This window comes from Acomys minous (genome assembly GCF_964271855.1).
Source record: "Acomys minous genome assembly, chromosome: 19".
Lineage (NCBI taxonomy): Eukaryota > Metazoa > Chordata > Mammalia > Rodentia > Muridae > Acomys > Acomys minous.
Genome location: NC_140499.1, coordinates 11,087,382 through 11,110,698, shown reverse-complemented (window position 1 = coordinate 11,110,698; position 23,317 = coordinate 11,087,382). Strand labels below are relative to the sequence as shown.

At 40.2% G+C, this 23,317-nt stretch overlaps 1 protein-coding gene and 1 long non-coding RNA gene across 2 annotated transcripts in view; one reads left to right on the top strand and one right to left on the bottom strand.

Moving 5' to 3' along the window:
• The window catches only part of LOC311589894 (EGF-like and EMI domain-containing protein 1), a 689,354-nt gene that overhangs the window by 292,848 nt on the left and 373,189 nt on the right, over positions 1-23,317 (top strand). The window lies entirely within an intron of this gene.
• LOC311589898 lies at positions 12,537-22,053 on the bottom strand. The gene is made up of 3 exons (XR_014776682.1): positions 21,808-22,053; positions 14,984-15,207; positions 12,537-12,654 (listed from the first exon to the last, which is right to left on the bottom strand). It is a non-coding gene; the product is annotated as an uncharacterized lncRNA (long non-coding RNA).

Genomic DNA, 23,317 nt, shown 5'->3' with positions numbered 1-23,317 from the left:
ATTGATGGGATTGAGATTGGCCTCATTATGACTTTCAGGCCCATACCAGGTCTTTGCTTTCTGCATTAAAGAGCATATGGTAATAACTTTTAAAAAAACCTTTACTGTTAAAGATTTAGTGGAAAGATTATCTAGAATACTTTTTTGTATCAAATATCTTATTTAAATAAGAGGAATTCTTTAAAGCATTAGCATTAAAAATTCACAGAGCCTATGAAATTAAAGATAGGAAAATCTATTAGGTTATCTTTCTTCTCCCAGAAAGGGATTGCTTCAGAGGGAAGAACTATAAAAATGAAAATAATATGTGAGACCATGATAGTATCAACATTGTAGATGAGAAGGGAAAGGATGCTGTGTGTTAGCTGAAAAAGGAATCAGCTGACACATTTTCTTCTTTAAGCAATCCTGACCCCATTCTATGTGTGATTTAAATGTCCAGGAATTCATAATTATGTCATCTGTTGTTATTGGTTTGTTTTCTTAACTCCAAGTGGTCTTGAGACCCTTTCTTGTTGTACGTAAATGAGCAGCTGAAATGGGAACATGATTGGAAGCACCCGATGTGAAGTGCCTTTTGGAAGTAACTTAAAGAGCTTGGCCTTATTGGTTTTGATTCATAGTATAGAGTTTGGTTTAGTCACTCATGTAAGCCATGCACGTTTTGTGATATGATATACCCAGAAACTAAAATGGCACTGTGTTCCACATCTGTTTGAAAGAGGCTACTGGCACATTTGCAAATCAATGCTGTCTCTGACTGTATGTCTCGTAACCAACGAGTACTGTTGCCCTGAATGTAATGTTAGCTAGCTACCTTCAAACTTATCGTTGCGACCAGGCAGGAGTGTCCAACCCTCTGATGCTAGGATGATATCCCATCTATAACTGCATTGGGCTATATCTATAGCTACTCTGGGATGCATGTGACCCACAAACAGTTGGCTAGGCATGGCTCATAGAGTAGCACTGACATTTTTCACTCTAGTGTCTCCTTTGGATCACTCAGTAACCATCAGAAGAAGACTCAACCTTTAGACGTCACCATCTTGATTCTGCCGCCCCTCCCCCTCACAGGGTGTGTGTGTGTGTGTGTGTGTGTGTGTGTGTGTGAGACTTTGCTTCTTATAGCAGGGAAATATCTTATTTAGTGGCTGTATGGGGAGTACATTGTCTGCCTGGGGCTGGTTATTGGTGATTGTTTAGTCTGGACACTTGGGTGGAGTGCAAGCAGCTACAGATGGAATTGATGGTTCCAATGAGGACAGGATACTTTCTAATTTGATTTTTGATGTTCTATAACCATTCTGAACACTTGTTGGAATTTTAAAGCTCCTTGTTAGGAATCAGGGTAGAATGACCTCAGAAATGAAGCAGCTTTATCTCTGAAGAGAGAAAGAAAAAAGGGAGGAGGCACTTAAACTCTGCTAATTATATTAAAACAGTAGTAGTTTTCATACCTGAATGTTATTGGCTCGTGGTGTGCCAGAGGATACTCAGATATTAGAAAGCAAAGCATCCGGTGACTCAGGACACTACATCGCCCAGCAGTTGTCCTCCTTACCCTTACTCTTTACCAGCTACTTTTGACCTCTGTCGGAGCCACCTCTACAAGGCTCTTTGTTTAATGAGATTTTCTATATCTAGAACCTGCTAAAAACCCAAGCTGCTTGACACTCCTGTGAGGGGTTCCATTAATCAGGTTATTTGAATCAGGAAGACCCCACCCTAAATCTGGGACACCCTTCTGATGGCAGCCCACACACACAAGGCCGTGGAAGATGGACACTTTGGGCTTGCCCCCTTGCCCTCACTCTCACAGCAGGTTGGTCCATCTTGTTGCTGTGGCCTGTACAAAAGTCAATCTCTTCAGGACTCCAGAGTAGAGTGAAGGCCGTTAGCTCCCTGAGCAAGGCCCCAGGACTCCTGCCCCAGGTGGGGACTGTACAGAGCCAGCCTCTGGCCTGGACAACCTTACAGATTCTTGGCTTTTCCATAGTGAGATGGTCATCACAGAAATTCCATCTTATCTGTTTCTATTCCTTTAGAGAAGCCCAGCTGACACAGAGCGCTAGCGAGACCTGTCAGAATTTCACACACTAAACGAGGCAGAAATAGGGCTCAGATGCAGGTCTCTGTGAGTGCTAAGCCCATCTTTGCATGCCAGACTGTGCTTTCTGTTTCTGTTCTGTGAATCTTGTCACTTACACTTAGTGGCACGGTCCATATGCCAATGGGCTAATGACTTATTTTTTTTCCCTCTATGTGTTACACAGCATAAGCACTATACAATCTGAAGTAGATTTCTCTCCCTGTATCATCTGTGAGAGCAGACCCACATTTGCATATTCATTTATCTTAATGCCTTCTAAAATGGGTTGTTGAATCATATTTCTTAACACTGAAGCTGAAAATGTCATATCCACACTGATGGAAATAATTCCACAAGCAATCTGAAGATATTATTTCATAAAATAATCCAAATACTTTTTCTAATTTAAAATGTGATGTTATGAAATTTAGGTCTTATATCTAACCTTAGCGCAAGATATATAATGTGATGTAATATATCATCATGTTGAATGAAAACTTCAGGCACACAGGGAACTCAGAGAAATACTAAGAGGGATGTGGACAGAGCCACACCAGAGGGGAGGGGGAGACAGAAAGAGCAAGAGGGAGTGATTGTGTTGACCATAGGTTATTATATTCATGCATGAAAATGTCAGAATAAAGCCCTTTATTTTGTGCTTAAATGTAGATAGAAAAATCTGTCTCCATTGCACAAACAGTATGGCAACTGTTCAGCTGCTTCCTTGAGCCATCAGAGCTACCCAATGTAATAGCTCTCTGGTCACTAACATGGTGTATAACTGGTGAAAGAAACATGCCTCGGGCTGGCAACGTGGCTTAGCAGGTAAAGGCACTGGTCACCAAGCATGATGACCTGAATCCAATGGCCAGGATCTATGAACTACAGGGAGAACCAGCTCTAGCAAGTTGTCTTATACCTTCTAACATGTACTATAGCAGTGCACGTGTGTGCTTGGATGTATACACATACACGCATGCTCACACATACACATACATACACACATGCTCACACATACATACACACATGCTCACACATACACATACATACACACATGCTCATATACACACATTCAACCACATTCCTTACACCCCACAGACATATGCTCATATTTACATGCACTCACATACATGGCAACCCAATCTGGAACACACATTCACACACTATTTACATACATGTTCACACAAGCACATATATGTTCACAAATTTGCTCACATATACTCATACATGCGCACATATAGAAGTGCTTGTACACACACATGCCCATATATGCTTACAGAAATGTTCTTACACATATGTTCACACATACATATACTTACATACTTAAATACACACACACACACTCACATACATATTCACATACTCTCACAAACTACACATACTGACACTCACATACACACAGATACGAAGTCACACACACTCGTACATATACCCATGCACATTCACACACTTGCTCATATACAATAACACATGTATAGTCACCCACAAAATCACACACTTAGATACACACTCACACATGCACGCTCACCCTCATGTACTATCACACACTCATAAACACACGCACTCATATATGCATAGTCACGTACACACATAGTCCTTCACACACTCACACATACAACACTCAGACACGTATACATACTCAGACACACTCATGTACTCACACTCTGTCACAAATAATTAAAAAAACCATAACAAAACCTAAGATCAGCATTATCATACAGACCTCTCACTCTTGTTATGAGGGGAGATGGCATCTGTCCCTCTATTCTTGGTAAAGTTATGTTGGAGTACTATGGCTACTTAGCCCCTTTATTATTTTATGGTTCCTTTGACGACTCAGTTGTGTCATGTGATCTTTTTCTAGAAGATGCCTTGTGTGAGAGCACTGATGGTTTGCTGGGAGCAGACACATGAGTATAAAAAGAACCACCAACAGTGGGACTGGGCTTTTTGCATTGTTGTGCTGTGTGGTTGCTGCTCTTTACTGGCATTGCTTCCCAGCGAGAAGTGTTCCAGAAAACTTCTTGTGGTGTTCTGGCTGATTCTGGCCACTTCCACTGATCTGGTGGACCCTTGCGGGTTCTGCCGAATCAGGCCACTGCTAAGGATTCATGTGCTGTTTAGTGTTGGCTATTGCACTTGTCTGCTGGTACCCTGACAACACAGAGTGCAATTGGCCCAAGGAACTACATCTAAACAGGTCCACAACCCTTTTTCCCTGTTTACATTGTGAGGTTGAAGTGTTTCAGAACCCTAAATAAGGTAGGGTTTGAGAAATCTAAGCCTACATATATAAGACTTGTTTGTTTGTTTTCCTCACATTTCTGACCTGTTCGTGTTTTGCTTCAACAATTTGTGCAAGGAGTTGCCAGGCTGTGAGCTCCTGTGATCGATCCAGGAAGTGCTGAACAGGATGCAGAAAGGGAAGATGAGTCAGCTAAGCCAAATGCAGCATATTGATCATGACAAACACGGGACAAGCCGCTGAGTCCTAAAGCCTCAGTAAATGAGTGCATTTGGGCCTCCCTGGGGGCGGGGGAGGGGGGCAGGAGTGTAAACTGATGTTCCACATAAAACAACAGGCCTCAAATATGTGAGATAGACACACCTTCATAGGGAAAGACTAATTTCAAGGAAATTCTTTGTAATTACTGAGAATAATTTGGAATGCTCTGCACATTAGAAACTCCAGAATTACTATGGTGGGATCAGAAAGCTATCAGATTTTTTTTCTTTTCCTTGAAATAAATGTCTTTGCCTTTATTTAACTTAATATGATTCTAATAAAATACAACCTTCATGTTTGGTAAGATGCTATGATGGGGGTTTATTTCTTGACCTACAGATTTCCTTGATTTCTTTAATGTGTGAGCAGTAACTTGATAAACAAGACAAATTCTCTCACAAACCAGATTCTGTCATAAAGTGCATGTTATTAGCAACCACTTGTCCTTGTAGCCTTTCCTTGGGTTCACAAGGTAAAGAGTGCTATATTTATTTGTTCCCTTGCTTTCTTACATCACAGCGTGTAAAACAACTGCTACATATCTGGAGTATCCTTTAGACCCTCAAGTTTGTTAATGTCAAGTTTTGTCTTTTCTCCTCAAACTGATGGTAAATTCTTGTACACGGAGTATCACTTCAGAGTGAAAAACAGGTACTGTTTATAGGTGTTTCTACTCATATCTGTGTATTTGCAAATATGTCTTCCTTTCAAGTTTTAGTTTTTCTTTTATGTGCATACAAGTGTGTGTGCAAGGGGGCATGTGTGCTTGTATGTGTAAGTGAGAATGAAATGTAGTATATACATGGGTGGCCACATGGATTTGCAGTAGTATGCATCTGTGTGTTCACATGCAGAAGCTGGAAATTTACATCAGGTGTATTTGTCTATTGCTCATCACCTTGTTTTTAAGTTAGGACCTATCACACTGGACATGGGGCACAGTGTTTCTACAGGACTATCTGGCCAGTGAGTTCCTGGGATTCTTCTGCCTCCACCCTTCCACCAGCACTGGTTTACAGGCATGACTTGCCACACCTGGCTTCTGTGTGGTTGCTGTTCCTCATGCTTGTACAGAAAGCACTGTGCCCTGGGAGCCATGTCCACAGCCCCATACCTGACATTTCTATATAGTTATGATCTGCCTTTTATTGAGGCTTTGGCTTCTTCTTATTTATTTCAGTTCATTTTTACTCACAGTTTCTTTTTCCTTTATCCTACAACTCATATTGGATTTAAAAAATCAAATTTTTATAGAGTATTTATCTGATTATATAAATATTGATCATATATAAACTGTTTTATCTATGTGACTAAATTTCTTTTCTATTTTTGTAGAGTCAATAATTGACTCATTTTTCTCTCCCCCATGTTTGTCGTTTAATTTGAATGAAAACTTTCAGAGAATTACCTCAACAAATCAAACCCATGAAGAAATCGAGTGAACATTTTCTCTTATGGACCACTCCTGAGGACCGATCAACTACTGTTATCCTGATTTTGACTTCCTTTTAAATGTGTGCAGAACATCATTTGGGCAAACAGCTCCAGCTCATCATCATGCCAGGAGATGCTTCTGCCTCTGCCATAGTGCGTCTTCTGCTTTCCCAATCCCATGACTAGTTATTCCTTAGAGATAACATCTTTCAATAGCTTCTTGAAATCTTAACTTTTTGATTATGTGGTTATAGAATTCTAGGAGGCAAACTCCATTTTTCTCTTCTAAGTCCTGATAGCTTAGTCTACTAGGCTTGAGATCATCATCTCCCTGGAATTATCCAGAAGAGGTTTTCTTTTTGCTTCATCCTGCTACAACTTATGTCATTTGTTTTTTATTAAATTAGCATTCCATGTTTATATAACTATATAAATATTGATCATATATAAGCCAATAGTTTTATTTTCTTAGATTTCATTCATATCTACAATGTATTTACTGGTAGCAAAATCCACCCAATATTCTTATATTTTACAGTTCTTCTTTGCGGATTGTCTCCTGTGGTTTCTCAAGATTGTGTCCTGGTGTGAGAAGTTTTTCGCTTGCTTGGTGTGTACATTTGGCTGCTTCTTTTAATCATGAATGCATGCCTTTTGTACTTTACATTTACTGGACCATCCGACCCTGACCCTGTTTTCTCTTTCAGGAACTTTCGTTAGTCAATGCTGTTGCTCCTAGATGGATTATCTCATACAAATGTACCATTTTCCATCCATCTGTTTTATGGCGTTTCATTTCTTTAGCTTATTTTTATTGCATTATTGATGTAACCCATTATTTTACTATAACTGGCTTGTAAATATTTCGGTTTATACCCTTCTGCTTAAAATATATAGGTACATAGCTGCAGTATTTTTATATCTGACAACACACATATAAAAAGATGTAGTCATTGATTTAGTGGGGTTTTTTTTGTAGATTTGTGTGTGTGTGTGTGTGTGTGTGTGTGTGTGTGTGTGTGTGTGTGTTGTATACATGCCTGAAATTCCCTGGGAAAACAGAAGGTATTGGAACCTAAGAGCTGGCATTTGAGGAACTTGTGAAATGTCTTGTGTGGTTGTTAGGAATAAAACTCTGGTCTTCTGGTTGGGCAGTGTGTACTCTTTTTTTTTCTCCTTTATTAATTTATTCTTGTTACATCTCAATGGTTATCCCATCCCTTGTATCCTCCCATTCTTCCCTCCCTCCCATTTTCCCCTTATTCCCCTCCCCTATGACTGTTCCTGAGGGGGATTACCTCCCCCTGTATGAGACAGAGGGGAGGACATTCTAGTGTCCTCTTAATGAAGACATCTCTCCAGACTCCATTTAATTTTATCCTCTTAAAACATAGGTTTTCCTTTAAGGATTTTGTATGTATATTTTGTTGCTGCTTGCTTCAGTGTTTCTTTCATTTTAGAAATATCCCTCTAATATCATCCTAGACTATACATTTTTACTTTGAAAACAAATTACAAAAACAGCTAATTGATAGTGGTGTTTGTGTGTCAGGATTGGTGTGGAGGTCATATTCAGGTAGAGAACAGAGATGGCTTGCGTGTCTATCTGTTTGGGGAAGAAGATATCCAAACCTCAATTCGATCTGACGTTCTTCGTGAACCACTTTACTCCAAGAGAAACATCCCTGCTGCCTTCCCATGTGGAGCACATGTTCGGCCTGTTTGCAGTGTGCTTCTTCGCTCTTCTCCTCAGCTCAACACTGAATATTTCCCGAAAGTAAATTCCGAGTGATAAGTGAACAATTAGCTGTCTGAGTGGCCCTTGAGACTTGTGAGTCAAGTCCTTTGTAGCAACTGAGTAACAATCCTCCTGATCGCTATTTCCCACCATTTCCTGTATTTAGAGCTCCCCAGTAGCATACATTTTTAAGGCTGGCAAAGATTGTGTTTTAAAACTTATCTGTTTGCTCATGGAAACATCCTCTGCCTCTCCCCTCAAGAAGTAACCTCTTCTTCTAGCTCAATCCATTTATCCACAAATTTCGGGAAGTCCTTGTTTTTAATAGCTGAATAGTATTCCATAGTGTATATGTACCACAGTTTCTTTATCCATTCTTCTATTGAGGGACACTTCGGCTGTTTCCATGTTCTGGCTATTATGAATAAGGCTGCTATGAACATGGTTGAGCAAATTTTCTTGTTGTGTGCTGGAGCATCTTCTGGATATATTCCAAGGAGTGGAATAGCTGGGTCTTGAGGAAGCCCTATTCCCATTTTTCTGAGATAGCACCAGATAGATTTCCAAAGTGGTTGTACTAGTTTGCATTCCCACCAGCAATGAAGGAGTGTTCCTCTCTCCCCACATCCTCGCCAGCATGTGGTGTCGCTTGAATTTTTGATCTTAGCCATTCTGATGGGTGTAAGATGGAATCTCAGAATTGTTTTGATTTGCATTTCCCTGATGACTAAGGAGGTTGAGCATTTCTTTAAGTGTTTCTCAGCCATTTGATATTCCTCTGTTGAGAATTCTCTGTTTAGTTCCATGCCCCATTTCTCGATTGGGTTATTTGGTTTGGTGGTATTTAATTTCTTGAGTTCCTTATATATTTTGGATATTAGACCTTTGTCAGACTTAGGGTTGGTGAAGATCTTTTCCCAGTCTGTAGACTGTCGCTTTGTTCTCTTTACAGTGTCTCCTGCCTTACAGAAGCTTCTCAGCCTCATGAGGTCCCATTTATTAATTGTTGACATTAATGTCTGGGCTGTTGGTGTTCTGTTCAGGAAGTTGTCTCCTGTGCCAATATGTTCCAAGCTCTTTCCCATTTTTTCTTCTAAGTGACTTAGTGTCTCTGGTTTTATGTTGAGGTCTTTAATCCACTTGGATTTGAGTTTTGTACAAGGTGACAAATATGGGTCCAGTTGCATTTTTTTACACATAGACATCCAGTTAGACCAGCACCATTTGTTGAAGATGCTATCCCTTTTCCATCGAATGGATTTAGCTTCTTTGTCAAAAATCAAATGACCATATGTGTGTGGATTCATATCTGGGTCTTCGATTCGATTCCACTGATCAACCAGCCTGTTGCTGTGCCAGTACCATGCTGTTTTAATTACTATTGCTTTATAGTACAGTTTGAGATCAGGTATGGAGACTCCTCCAGAGCACCTTTTATTCAAACTAAGGCACCAGCCAAGGACAATACAGGCGGTAAACCTTAAACCCCTACCCAGATCTAGCCAATGGACGGAACACTCTCCACAGTAGAGTGGAGAGTGGGATATTACTTTCTCACATACTCTGGTGCCTCACCTTTGACCATGTCCCCTGGAGGGGGAGACCTGATGGCACTCAGAGGAAGGACAGCAGGTTACCAAGAAGAGACTTGATACCCTATGAACATATAGAGGGGGAGGTAATCCCCCTTAGGAACAGTCATAGGGGAGGGGAGTAAGGGGAAAATGGGAGGGAGGGAAGAACGGGAGGATACAAGGGAAGGGATAACCATCGAGATGTAACAAGAATAAATTAATAAAAAAAAATAGAAATCAAAAAAAAAAAAAAAAAAAAAAAAAAAAAAAGAAGTAACCTCTTGATTGGCTACTTCAATGGCCTCTTCTCCATGGACTTCATCCTTTCAAAATGTGTCTGCTCTCGCTGCCTCCCAACATCCCATCGACTATTCTGTGATTCTGTTAGTATGTATGTGAGCTCTTTGTTTTCATTTTAGTGAGATTTGGCGAAGGGATGGACCAAAGATTATTAAGGATTACTTTCTCATTACTAAGAAGAAATTGGTACATATAGGTTTTTTAAATGTAAAAGGTATTCTATTGTGAAACTCTGCTGGATAAGGTTAAAGTTTAACATCTCCAGATAGCCATTTGTGCTCGGCCTGTGATGGTGGACTCCCTTTTCTTAGCGGGGTACTCTCTCCTCCTGATCTGGTAATCCCAGACATTGTAAGGAGTGTCACATAGCCCTCAGGAAAGATCACAGGCCTTACCCTTTCCTCAGAATAAACCTGTTCAGCAAGCATCTGGGGATTCCTGGAGTAGCCAACCCTATGCTAAGGAGACCATAGCCTCCAGGAAATGGCTTTAATAATTTTCCCCTACCCATAGGATGATTTTCCTTCTTATGATAGGACCTTGTGCTACTTCATGTAAGTGAGACCCTGTCACTGCAGGTAGATTATGTGTCCTGGCACCCCTAGCCCTAGAAAATCAGACACATTCACCTTCAAACCCCTTCCCACTGCCCAGCGTTTATAAATAAAGGTTGACTGGCTGACAGGATCTCTCTCTCTCTCTCTCTCTCTCTCTCTCTCTCTCTCTCTCTCTCTCTCTCTCTTTCCTCTTTCTCTGGTACTTGCCATTCCTCCCCCATAACCATCCAAGACTCCATTTATTCTGGGGAAGAATTGCTGCTGGATGCCTGGTGGTAAGGCAGCAATAGCAGAGCTACCATGGCAGCTCCAAAACTGACTTCATCCCTGCAAGCTTGGTGAAGCACTCCCTCAGGCCTGCATCTTACCAGACCTCCCTGCTAGCTGGTTTCAGACATCCACCTGTTTCCTTTGCTTAGCACAGCACCTAAACAAAGTGTTGCAACACTTTTGGTGTCATTACAGGCTTGTGGAATTCCTGGGTCTCCATTGCGATCTGATACCAGCAATTACATTCTAAAAAAGCTAAGCTGTAAGACCTTCCTTAGTAAGACTGGGAACCTAGCCAAATACCCAGATCTTGGGCCTCACTCAGAATGCTCTAAGCCACCCCTGAGCAAGAAATAGGACTTTGGGACCTTTGACCTTGAGGTCTGCCCATTCTCATTCGGAGACAAGTAGTGTCTGGACTGGCCTGCTAGATATGGAACCCAGGCCACTAGCTGGATGCTGAATGACATTCTATAGTTAATAACTAATAATTGATTTATCATCAGCTGTGACCTTTGCTTAGTAGTAATTTATCTGTGGACATTATTTCCCTAAACTCCTAAAGTCTCTAAAATCATTTGCCATTCATGTTTGTATCCCAAGAAGTAAACATCCTGACCTGGGAGAAAATAACAATAGTTAATATGCACACATGGCTTCAGGTATTCTGGTTTGTATCATGCCCATAAGTTTGCCTTATCTGTTCTATAATAAGATGTTTTAATGCACATCTGATTCCCTATCACCCTCCCAGGCATTTGTGTTTAATGCTTTCTTTTCTTTATCTGATTTAGCTTATGAAATATTCCCTTTAAAAGGGATTAGAAATAGCATATTACTTATTTTCTGAATCAATGAGATTTTATACATGTAAATATTATATTTCTGTTATATGCTCTGAATACTTTTTTTCTACATGCTTGAATCATTTTTGTCTTGTAATGTAATTGTCAACTGAAATATATTACTTTCTTTTGCAGATAAAATGTATTAAGGGTCTCTTCCTTTTAAATAATGGATGAATTATAAATCTGTGCTTATAACTTTATGATGCCTTCAAGTAGGCTACATTGTCAGTGGAAGAATTATGGAGCAAGTTTGTTTTTATGCTGCTAATAAAATGAAAGAGTGTTAGGTAAGAATACATTAAAATGATCGTTAAAGAGGAAGCCCTTCAGTGCTATTTGTGTTCAAATTTAAACAAAAGGCTCTGTTTACCCAGCACCTCCAGAATCAACTGTTCCAGATAAAGACTTTATTGAACTGGACAAATAAATGATAACATTCATATTCTTAAGTAGAATAAACTAACAGAGATGAGTAGTTCTACCTCAGTGACCACTTTGGCAATGTTTTCACCCAACACTTTGACTATATCTACGCTTAAGGGATGATTTGATTATTGCTTTATTTAAGAAAAACATTTAACCTAGAAATGGATGGTAGCTAAGCTAAGGTGTTTCATTTCTTTCCTCATTTGATCTGGTTCGACATTAACATTACCCAAGGAATCTTGACCTTAATAAAAAAAAAACAACAGGTATTAGTATGGTGGACTAAACATTGTTTCCTCATATCCGTAGCCTGATGCCCATATCCTGTGAGTATTGTCATCTGATGGGGCAAAAGCGATACTAAAAATTAACCTGAATTATACAGCTGCACCCAATGATATATCACAGGTATCCCTAAAAGTGATTGATGATGAAAGAGATGAGGACGACAGAATACAAAACATAGTGGTAGAGACATGAAGTTGGAAGATAGGACTTCTGGCTTAAAACATGCATTGGATGTTCTCCCAGACAAAAAAAATACAAGGAGCACTTGCTTCTCCGGAAGCCAAGGGCAAGGGAAGGGACTCTATATTAACATCCCAGAGAGGATGCAAGTGCACTTTTTATAATCCTTGACACTAGCTTACTGAAGCGCTTTCCATATCTCTGGCTTCTGAAACTGTAGGAGATTAAGTTTGTGTTTGATGTGGTTTGCAACAGCAGAAAAGGGAAACTAGCACAGCTACCTGCATTCTACCCACTGTGAAATCATACAAAACCAAAATGTGTGAAAGTGAAAGCCACAGACCACGTTTATTGTTAGCCATAAACAAGGTCCATGCTGAAGGAAGATTCTGGTAGATTGCCTTCAATGTTCCTGCTGTCACTGTTGTCATAAAACAGCATCTGTGAAGATTTTAGGTAGACTATTTAGGGAAATTATTTGTAAACATTATCAAAGGTAGCCCAGCTTGGAGTATCCCCCTATATGAGGAAGAGAACCATTTTGTGTTAATCCCTCTTAGCATTTTTCTTTCTATTTCATGTTCTCAAGAGGAAAATGAAGTAGCCAAGATGGCATTATAATTATAGAGAAAATTTATGCTAATGTGTTTACTGATTTTTTTTTCTAGAGGTGGCTTTGACACTTCTCTTTATTCAGTTCTTCATGTAAGGAAAGTAAATAGGCTTTATGAAGGTTAATGGGGGGGAAAGTTGAACTGCAAAACACTTTATAGTTGACACTTCAAAAATGTGGTTCTTACAAACTGCATACAATAGACCAAGGCCAGCACAGTAATAAGCTGGTCTTGTGAATATGACACAAACATCTAATTAAGTTACCTCTTGCTGTATGAGGAAGCACACCAAAACGTGTTTGCTTCATACAGAAGCCATTCATACGCACCACCATCCCACACTGAGGCTTTCCTCAGTTGATGGGTTTTTTGGACATTCCTGTGGCCAATGCTGCCAGGACTCCTTCCTGGAGAAATAGACATGTGACTGCTTCCATGGCTCTAGGTAGTCAAACATAATGCCATTCAAATACTGGCAAGTTAAACATGTTTGTTTTCTGTGGTTCTCCAATTCTTTTCTACCATGTATCTCACTTTTTCAATAGGTTAGACTAGGTTTCTTCCACCAAATGATGCTGAAAGCATCCCAAGAGGGCAAAAATAGAGGCTCTGGTCTTAGGCAGATCCTGAGAAGAGGTATCTTGCTACTTCTGGCACATATTCTTTGTGAAACTTATCACAATAGCATCCCTTTTTTTTTTCTGACTGGAGAAATGGCCTCCATCCCTCAGTAAGCATAGCAAAGTTATGCTGCAGAGAATGAGGCTGCAGGGTGGTGGTACCCATGAGGGAGCTGGTGTACTATGTGTCTCTGCTGCACATGAGCATCTCAATTTGATTTCAGCTGCGACCGTAAAAGATGTGCCTCTCGGTCTTTTGTATTCACTTGTAAATCACGATTACCAAAGTAGAGAACAGCAGGCATTGAAAGGAAAGTGCTGTAAAAGAAATGGGGTTGGGGAAAATGCTTAAATATTTAAAGCTATATATAATGGATATTTGATTCTCTTGTTACTTCTCACACTTTATTTCAAGTATGTAACTCGCATATAGAAGGCATAACATGCACTTCTTTCAGAAGGCAGGCTATACCAAGACATTGTGGAAATTGTTTCATAGGAAGCTATAGAAAAACAGGTTGATTTGATTTCTGGTTCTATGTGGTTGTGAAAGAGAAGGATTAAATCTATAGTTTGGTAAAAACAGGCCATGAAAATAGATGATAAAATAAAGAAAGGATGTTTTATGGTTGTGGTCTTCATCCTGAGTGCGCTGGGTGGCACCTAGAGTGCTGACAAAATCATTAAGTCTCAAGTCTTCTCCATAGTCAATTATAACTGTATCATAGTTACCAGGGATCTGTATTTTTGGAGTTTTCTAGGGAGAGTTGGATGTGTGGCCTGGGTTTAGGGTGATGCACTGTTTAAAGGGTTGGAGATTTAGAGGAGTGGGTTGAAATAGTAATTGTAGATGAAGTAAAGAAGTGTTGCATGTAAGGAAGGGTCCCCATGCAAACTGTTGAGTTATCTGTGCCAAAGGGTGGAGACAGCATTAAGTTTCCTATTTGATTTTGATAGGAGATAAAAATGCTATAATCTTTTTGACAGGACTTCTGATTAAGGAAAAAAATCTATAGAGAACAAAAGAGGGTTGGTGCCATGTGACTTTGAGCTAATATAAGTAGTGATGTTGTTCTGATAGGGAAAAGGCTGCCTATAAAATAATGGCAAAATAATTTTCATATGACAAATGCATTTTCATATTTTCCCTATAAAAGAACAAAAGCTATAATTAGATTTCTGCCTTGTATTGTACGTCCCAATAATATTAAGTCACTTACAGCTATAATTGAAAGTAGCTTGTTTGAAAGTCAGAGAGGATTGTCAAAGGACTCAGGGGCTGAGATACCTTCCTACACTCATTGTTGAATGAAGTCCATCCCCAGGAGTTGGGAACGCACATCTGATCCTACGCGAACATTTCTCAGGTTGCACTGCTCAATATAAGAGAGAGCCATTAGCCACCAGAGCTGGTAGTTTACAAGGCTCTGGAGGAACACGGCATGGATACAAATGTAGAAGCTGACGTAACCCTGAATGTTGCAGGAAAGCTCCTTTCTCAATCATATGCTTTACTATGTGCAAAATAATACCTACTTATAAAGGAGTAGAACAGCGGAACTCCTCGTTTTTGACGCCGCAAAGCATCTAGTTAAAGAGTATCACAGTGCCGGGACGATGGAGAGAAGTTAAGTGGCCAATTGGTCCTTCAGAGCACCTGGGCACAATTCCCAGTGGTGATCCACAACTCCCTGTAGCTCCATTTCCAGATCGGATGACCTCTGATGGTCTCAACAGGCTCCTGCACACAAGTGGTATACCTGAAGATACATAGGCACACATATATAAACAAATAATAAATAAATAATCTTCATATATAGAAATAGCTGCATTATGGGTCAACACTTGATTTGGTCGTGGTGAAGTTGATTGTGTGTGGGATAGTAACAAAATACTATATCTGAAGTGATCAACTAATGGGCCAAATTCAGTGAAACCATCCAATAGTTTAATAGTCCTTTTTTTCCTCCTTAAAATGTCATTATTACTAGGAGTCCTGAGGTTTAAGTTGATGTGAAATGTTCACAGTTATTATATATATAATTTGAGGTGAGTGCTCTGTTTGATTGATAGTGTGACTGGTTACTTTTCACATGCTCACAACTCCCCGGTTGACCCTTATAAGGACAGAGAGAGTATATGAAAACTCAGTATATATGTATGGTGGCCACCTGCTCTACCAAAGGTCTGTATGAATTTTGGGGAACAATTTAGGTGTCTAAACCAAAGTGCAGGCACAGATGGGGGTTAGCCACATCTAAGCTGGGAAGAAAGACAAACAGCCAAACAGCAAGAAGAAATGGAGACAGCCTGAACAAGTAACTGTATCTACTTAGTTCCTTTTCAGGAGTTGTGCTGAAATCTGGCCAGTGAGAGGACTCAGCATGCAAGGGTGCTTGTGCTGACCTCTCCACCCTGAGTTTGATCCCCAGGACTTGCATTGAAAAAAGAGAACTGCTTCAAATGCTCCTCTGACGTCCGCATGTGTACACACACACATGCGCATTCACATGCGCGCGCGCGCACACACACACACACACACACACACACACACACACACACACACACACACGTGGTTTGTTCTACAATGCTTTTGCTTACTAGAGTAGTGAGGATATTAGGATAACCAAGTCTACTATTTAAATTTTACCCAATTTAAAATCGAGTGTTTTTTTACCTTCTTGGAATCTCTTTATGCTTTCTGTTTTGTTTTCTGTGAAACCACAGCATTTGGCATCCTTGATCCAATAAGCTGGAATCCAAGCGTCGCCACACCTTCTCCTCCCTCACCAGTTACAGCTCAGGTACCATGACACAGCGCACTTTTGCCTCTTTGCTGACACAGCCTGATTTAAGCAAACCTTCAAAATCCCTGTCACCATATCCATGGGGTTTTCCAATGTCCCCAGAAGCCACAACTAAAACCCCTTCAGTGGTCTGCCTGTGCCACTGTTCTCCTGCTTATTTTGTGATTATTCTGAACTCCAGCAGGGCCCTGAATCTTCCTTCATTGAAAGCCTTTTCATAACCCTCACCCTGTCCTTGCAATAGACTTTGGGTTACTGGTCTGTACGGAAAACTCCTTCCTATCTTTTGTATCTCCTGCTGCTCTCTTCTACTCTATAAATTGTCATAGTGTTGTGGCCACAGAAGACCCCTGTTGTGTGATCTGTGCCCTTGCAGAAAATGCCATCCGGACACAACACTTTCTACAAGGTAGTTAATGCTGGTATAGAGTTACTTGGAGATTAAAGCACAGTGTTTTGAGAAGTTTGTTCCATTGACCTTATAAAACTACAAATTGCTGTCCAAGGTCCTGTATTTCCAGGTAGTGGTCAGCGGGGAGGTTAAGACGCAGTAGTGGTAGGTAAGGTGAAGGGACAGACCAAGGCAGGATGAAGTTTTCTATTTCAGGAAGCCACAAGAGAAAAATTTGGGGAAAGCTGGCAGAGAATTTAGAGAGCCTTGGAGTTCACAGCTAGACAACCAAACACAAACGGCAAGTTTAAACAAGGGTCCAGAATAAAGAGCAGTGAACCTGTGACCAGTGGGATGACAAGCATAATAGTGTATGTACATAGTCCCGGTGCTTGGAAGGAGGAGGCAGCAGGATCATCAGTTCAGGGCTAGCCTGGACTATGTAGTAAATATTCTGGTCGAGGAAGGAGACAGATGAAAATAAAGTCAAATAGGAGAGGGAGGAAGTGGAGCGAGGAGGTGTCTAGGCCACTGTTGTCTAGCATTAAATGTTCTCAGTTGTCAATTCTTTTTGCAAGTTAGGGGCCTTGGGCAAGTTAGAACTGAGTAATTCTCTGATTTTCCTAAGTCCTCATATCATATTTTCAAGTGCAGACTGAAAGGATGGCCAGCTAAGTCTCTTCTGCCATCTCTAAATGATCAGGGTTGGAGTAGGACCAGTTACTGTTGTCTGTGTGTTGTGATTTTATGATTCATTTTTATTTAGAATCCAGACATGAACTATAATTGTATGTTGCACATTTAGATGTTTTGAGTTGGCGTGGCTACTGTCATTTGCTAGTTTTTGTTTCTTGATACACATTCTGACATCCCAAATTAGGTCATTACAAAGTGCACAGGATTTCTTAAAATTGCATAGGATACTTTCCCCAAAGCTCTGCACGAGAGCTCAGTAGACTTTCATATTGGTAATATAGCTTAGATTGTATTTTCCCTCCCTTCTCCCTTTGTTAGTTTGTATGGAAGTGCAAGCTTTGTAAGTAAGATTTGATGTCGGAGAAACGTCTATGTTGAACTCCAGAATTATTGGTATAGACTGAATTTGATGAGACCATGCAGAATTTTCCAGAGGGTAGAAAAAACAAACAAACAAACAAACAAAACAAAACAGGCAGTGAAGAAATACATACTAAATAAATTTAGAGTAATTAAATAGTCATCCATCACTATAACTTATGTTGGAAACAGTACAGATAATCTGAATTGTACCAGAATTGTCTTCGTTGGAACCAGTTTTGCAAGCCTACATATAAGAAAAAAAAATGCCATTTTGGGGTGGGGTTTGCTGGGTGTTTTCTTGCTTTCGTCTTCTTTCTGGTGCTGATCCTCCTGACTCTAACCAGGCTTCTGTTTGACCAGCCAGATGTGCTCTTGTGGCCCATGAAATCAAGCTTGGGTGAGACCTGGTGCAGAACAGGAAGGCGACCCATACTTGGTTTCAGTGGCTGCAAGAATGGCTCCACTATTGGCCAGACTCTTTCAGTGTGTGCGCAGACCCTCCAGGCAAGAAGCCAACAAAAACTTCAAAGCCAGAGTTACTACACACAGATACGCGTGAGAAATGAAGGCAATCCATGCTCCTGTATGATGATATATTTCTCTAGCCAGATACAAACAATAAAATCCAAAGGACACTGCTGAAGACTTTTGAAAAACATTGTGCCGGATCTGAAGCTCTGGCTTAGTTGGTAAAGTGCTTGCAAGAAAGCATGAGGGGTCCGGCTTTGACTCCCCAGCTCATGTGTGTATAAGCTAAGTGTTGCAGCACACACTGATAATCTCAACGCTTGGGTGGTGGTGACCAGTAGGTCCCTGGGGGCTCACTGACCAGCCATTAGTCTATGAGCCAATGAGAGATTTGTTTCAAGAAGCAAGATGGAAAGCTCCTTAGTAAATGCAATGAATGTTGACATCAGGCCTCCACATGTATCCTGCATCCACCAGATACTTTTTGCAAAATAGAAGACTCTTCATTTGGCAAAGTTTGAGTCCTGTCCCCCACCTCTAGTCTGACCTTCACTTTGACTTTGTCCCTCTTCCCCCACCTCTACTCTGTCCTCCACTTTGACCCTGCTCCTCCTCCTCTGCTTCTGCTGTGGCTATCACTTTGCCAATTGTCCTCCTCCTCTCCTTCTACGTCAGTGGCTTCTCTTCCTTCACATCCATGGGAATGGTTCTGGTTTGTTCATGGGATAACTCCTTGGTGAATTACAGATGAGCAGGCAGATATGCAAAACTTCCTGGGACTTTATTTTATACTTGGCCATCAAGCCAACCCTTTCCCTCCACTGGCAGGTTTGCCTGTAAGGTCACGTTAGCTAGTTAAACATCTACCAGAATCCTACTTTTCTGTGTAGGTGATTGGGATAATATCAAAGTATTCATTGGAGAAGATCAAGAGAAACAAAGACACTGAGGTAAACAAGACGTGCATCTTAAATGCTTGATCGCGTATGTGTTCTTGCTGGTGAGTCATTTGTTGACTATACTTAACTGAACCGTGACTGCTTGACCTCTGTGTCTGTCTCCTATATGTTACACTGCAGTTAAATTTTGCTGTAGTGCTGTTCTTCCTCCTTAGGATATAGGAATCAGTTTATAATTGCTTTTAGTGTTCTTAACCAGAACTCTGAAGGCCTAGATCCTGGGCAAGGAAAATGAAGCTGGAAAGGCAGGCTATGCCGAGCTTATATTATATAGCTCCTAGCCATGAGTTTTTTTGATAGGCTTACTTAGAGAAATATGAAATTCATTTTCAATGAAGATTTAGTCTTTCCTTAATTGACTTTCATATATGTAATACCCTTTGAATTTATAAATGACAATTTTTTGTTCCACTTAAGGTAGGCTAATTTTAAAAATATGTAAAATTAATAAAGGATATAGACCCCATTTTCTTGGGCTCTTATACTTAAAGCAATTCTTCCTTGAATTTTTCTTTATTATTACGAGTCAGAAAAGACCGTCTCTTTTGGACCGTTACCTCTGTTGAGGAACTCAGAATGGCTTTCTTGGGAGTGTAGTATGGTAGATTTTCCTACAGTGATATGGAGGACCTATAATGTAATATATTCTAATTCAATAGCCATTAGCAGTAACTTAAGATATGAGTAAATTAAGTAAGTTTGAAATGTGATGGAGCCCTCAGTATTCAGCTGCTGCTGTATTAGACGTCACACTCCTGCAGTATTTTAGTTGTTTTCATGGTTTTTCCAGGTTAAAACCTCATCAAATTTAGTCTCAATTCCTTTGTAGATTGGTGTATTTTAAGTAGTAGCTTAAGCTCATACATTTGAGAGAATTCTCAAACCACCATAGTCTGTCCTTTGTCCATTGTAGCTATAGCAAAATCTCTTAAACTGGACAGCTTACTGGAGCTCGTTTCTCCCAAGCCTGGAAGCTGAAAAGTTTAAGATCAAAGACACAGGCATATTCAGGGTTAGGTAAGAGCTGGTCATCTCATTCAGGGACAGCCACTCTGCTGTGACCCACAGTAACTCATTCATGAGATCTCCCTTTACGCCTGAGTAACCTTGCAAAAGGCCTTCTGTACAAAGGCACCAACTCTTCACACTCTGGCTCTCACCTTGGGACTGAGTAAGATTTTAACCCATGAATTGGGAAGATGGCTCAAACATTCAGTCATAACATTTTTATTAAGCAAATTTCCCATAAGATAGAATAAATAAAAAACATTTTACGTTGAAAAAATATTTTATATATGCTGTTTACTTTGAATTGAAACCCTGGATTTCTACTAACAGCTAAAAGCAAGTCAGTTATTGACCTATGACCCCCCCCCCCGTTATTTAGTGTTACTACTTGGCCATCATTGAGTTAACTTCTCTTTAAATTACCAAGAAAGATTTGAAGTGATCCTCAATCATCTTTTTAGTTTTGCTAAAATGGCAAAAGCAGCAGCAGACATGAAAAGAAATTAGTTGCACTGCATTCTGGGAGCTGGGCATGCAAGAGAGGAGCCTAGTGTATGCCAGAGGAGCCAATCTGAACATTGACGGGAAAAGCCTCTGAGGATGTCACTTACTTGAGGGTTGGAATGATGAAATCGTATTTTTGCAGGCTTGCTCATTCAAAATGTCACATCCAGTTAATAAGAGGACCAGTATTTGAATAACAACACCCTGACCCCAGTCTCTTCTCCTCCTCCTGGTTTACCTCTGAGACACCTCCTGGAGGGTTTTGCTGTTAACAGTTCTTGGAAAAGCCACCTCAGGGTCAAGCAATTTTAAGCAGGGTTCTACTTTAAATATTTTGTCTCATGCATTATTTCAAAGCTCTAGTCTTGTATATAGTCCTCTACTCTTTTTTTTTTTTTAGACATTTTAAATTTTTGTTTCAAATCTAAACTTCTAACAATGGAAATAGAAAACTAGACTTACTTACAATATGTAACGTAAATTAGGAAATAAGTGCCCAAGAAATAAAAAGTAAACTTGACAGGAGATTCTCAACCAGACAGTTTGCCTAAGAAGATCCAGGAGTATACAGCAGTTTCACAGAAATCCTGGTATTGTTAGATATGGTCATTTTCTTTTCCGGTTTTTGGAGTGTAGAATTTCCAAAATATAATTGCTGAACCTGCCAGTCCTCATGGATCAGCCTGTGTCTGTGCTGTAACTGCCTAAGGAGGAAATCTAATGCCTTTGTCTTTGTCTGCCTGGGTGGGGATTATCCATGGTGATTTTCTTTTCAGATTTATAGTTTATGTGCATTTTCTAATTTGTTTTCTTCACTGAAACAAAGTTCTTCTGAACTGTTACAGTACACACACACACACATACACACACACACACACACACACACACACGGTGTATATACAAAGGAATGTATGAAGATGAACATATTTTTAATTCTTAATTACAAGGAATTTGGACACATTATCTTCCTTTTACACCATCTGACTCTTAGGACTCATTCTCTGAGACATGCTAACGCTGGAGAAGTTATCTGTGCATTACGGAAACAGTTTATTTGAGGGGAAATATAGCAAAGTTTTCTTTTGGTGTAAGAAAAGTGCTATAAGATAGGGTTTAGACAAATCTTAACTGTATGACTTTTATATAAATTCTCAGATTACTCACCTTGTTGATGAAAACCCCCAGGATGGTTAAAACCTCTGAACAAACTGATTGGAGCAGGGATGTATGTAGTTAGCTGACAAAGATATAAAGCAATGTTTGCTATGAGAAAGGCACTTCTAGTTAATGTCCATGAGGGTCATAATGTCATGTGAGCTCATCGTTTGTATCTTTACTAGACAAAGCTAGACATTAGAAGGATTTGGATTAACCTTGGTACTGTGGTTGGAACTGTGAATAACAAAGGAAGTATTGGGCCTTTGGTCAAAAGCAGAGATTCTTGGGAATGCACCTAGATTCCCACCATGTGGGAAATTTGGTGTGGGAACAGTTTCCTTCATAGTGGCGTAGAGGAGCTATGGGGAGCCATTATTTTGGAGTGCTGCCTATCATCCCAGCATCCACAGAACTTCCTTCCCTGCCTCTCTTCTTACTTCTAAACCCCGGCAGTGCTTAAGTTGAAAATGTCCTCTCTAGAGAACTGAATAAACTTTGTGCTAGCCTGTTGGTTAGTCCACAACTAAGAAGAATTTGAATGTCATTGAAAGCTTTGTGTGCATTTCCTCAGCAAGGCAAAATGACTTAGCAAGCAAGATAATGTTACCACATATTCTAACTACACCTTGAAGAAACAGGCATATGGAGGTAGCCAGACTCTGATTTGTGTGTGTTTCTTATCCAACTCTTTCCTTCTGTCATTGGTTTCTTACATTTGACTTTTAAAAATAATTCTGAGAATAAATGGTAAAGAAATGTTAAAACATGCATTATCTGTCACTGTGGCCATTTTAATGAAAGCTTCATCTTGTTTTCCACAGACAACCTTTTATTCAGCCGACTGCATCCCGACATGATTGACACTTAGGGCTCCCGACAAGGAAATCCAGGCTGATGCCCAGTAACTCAAGACAGGATTGAGCCTCTCAGCAAAGCAGCTCCCCCCAGTGCTCCCCACTTCTTCTTCCTCTATCGCTAGAAAGTTAGAGGGAACCAACATAGCCTCTGAAGGGGGTTGCAGAGCTATCAGCCTTTCAACCATTTAGTGTCCTGACTGACAGAACCAACCAACCCAAGGCCATTGTCTCTTCCTTCTACAACTTGGAAAAAAAAAAGCTAGAAGTAGAAGGAAAAATGTTTTGCCACTCTTAGTTCTCTGACAACACAGCCTGGACCTCCGTCAGCTCTCTGTACGGTTTCACTCTGCTGTGGGGTATAGCCTCACAGCTACTTTCTCTTTAGCTTGGCAGAGCTTAACTTAACACGTGTTTCCTGGACTAAGTGCTAGCACACAGAACTAAGTATGAAGACTTGCTTCTGCACCCAAGAAACTCCTAGTGCTTTACCCAAAGCTACAATTACAGAGAGTACACAAGTGTGTGTGCCACATTTTACTTAATAGAGTACTCTCAGCGTTTTTCATCTAATAACACTGCCTTTTTGATTATCCTTCTAAGAGCATGCTTAGATGAGGTTGAAAACAGCCTAAGTCTCCTGTAGGGAACACGAATTGTTA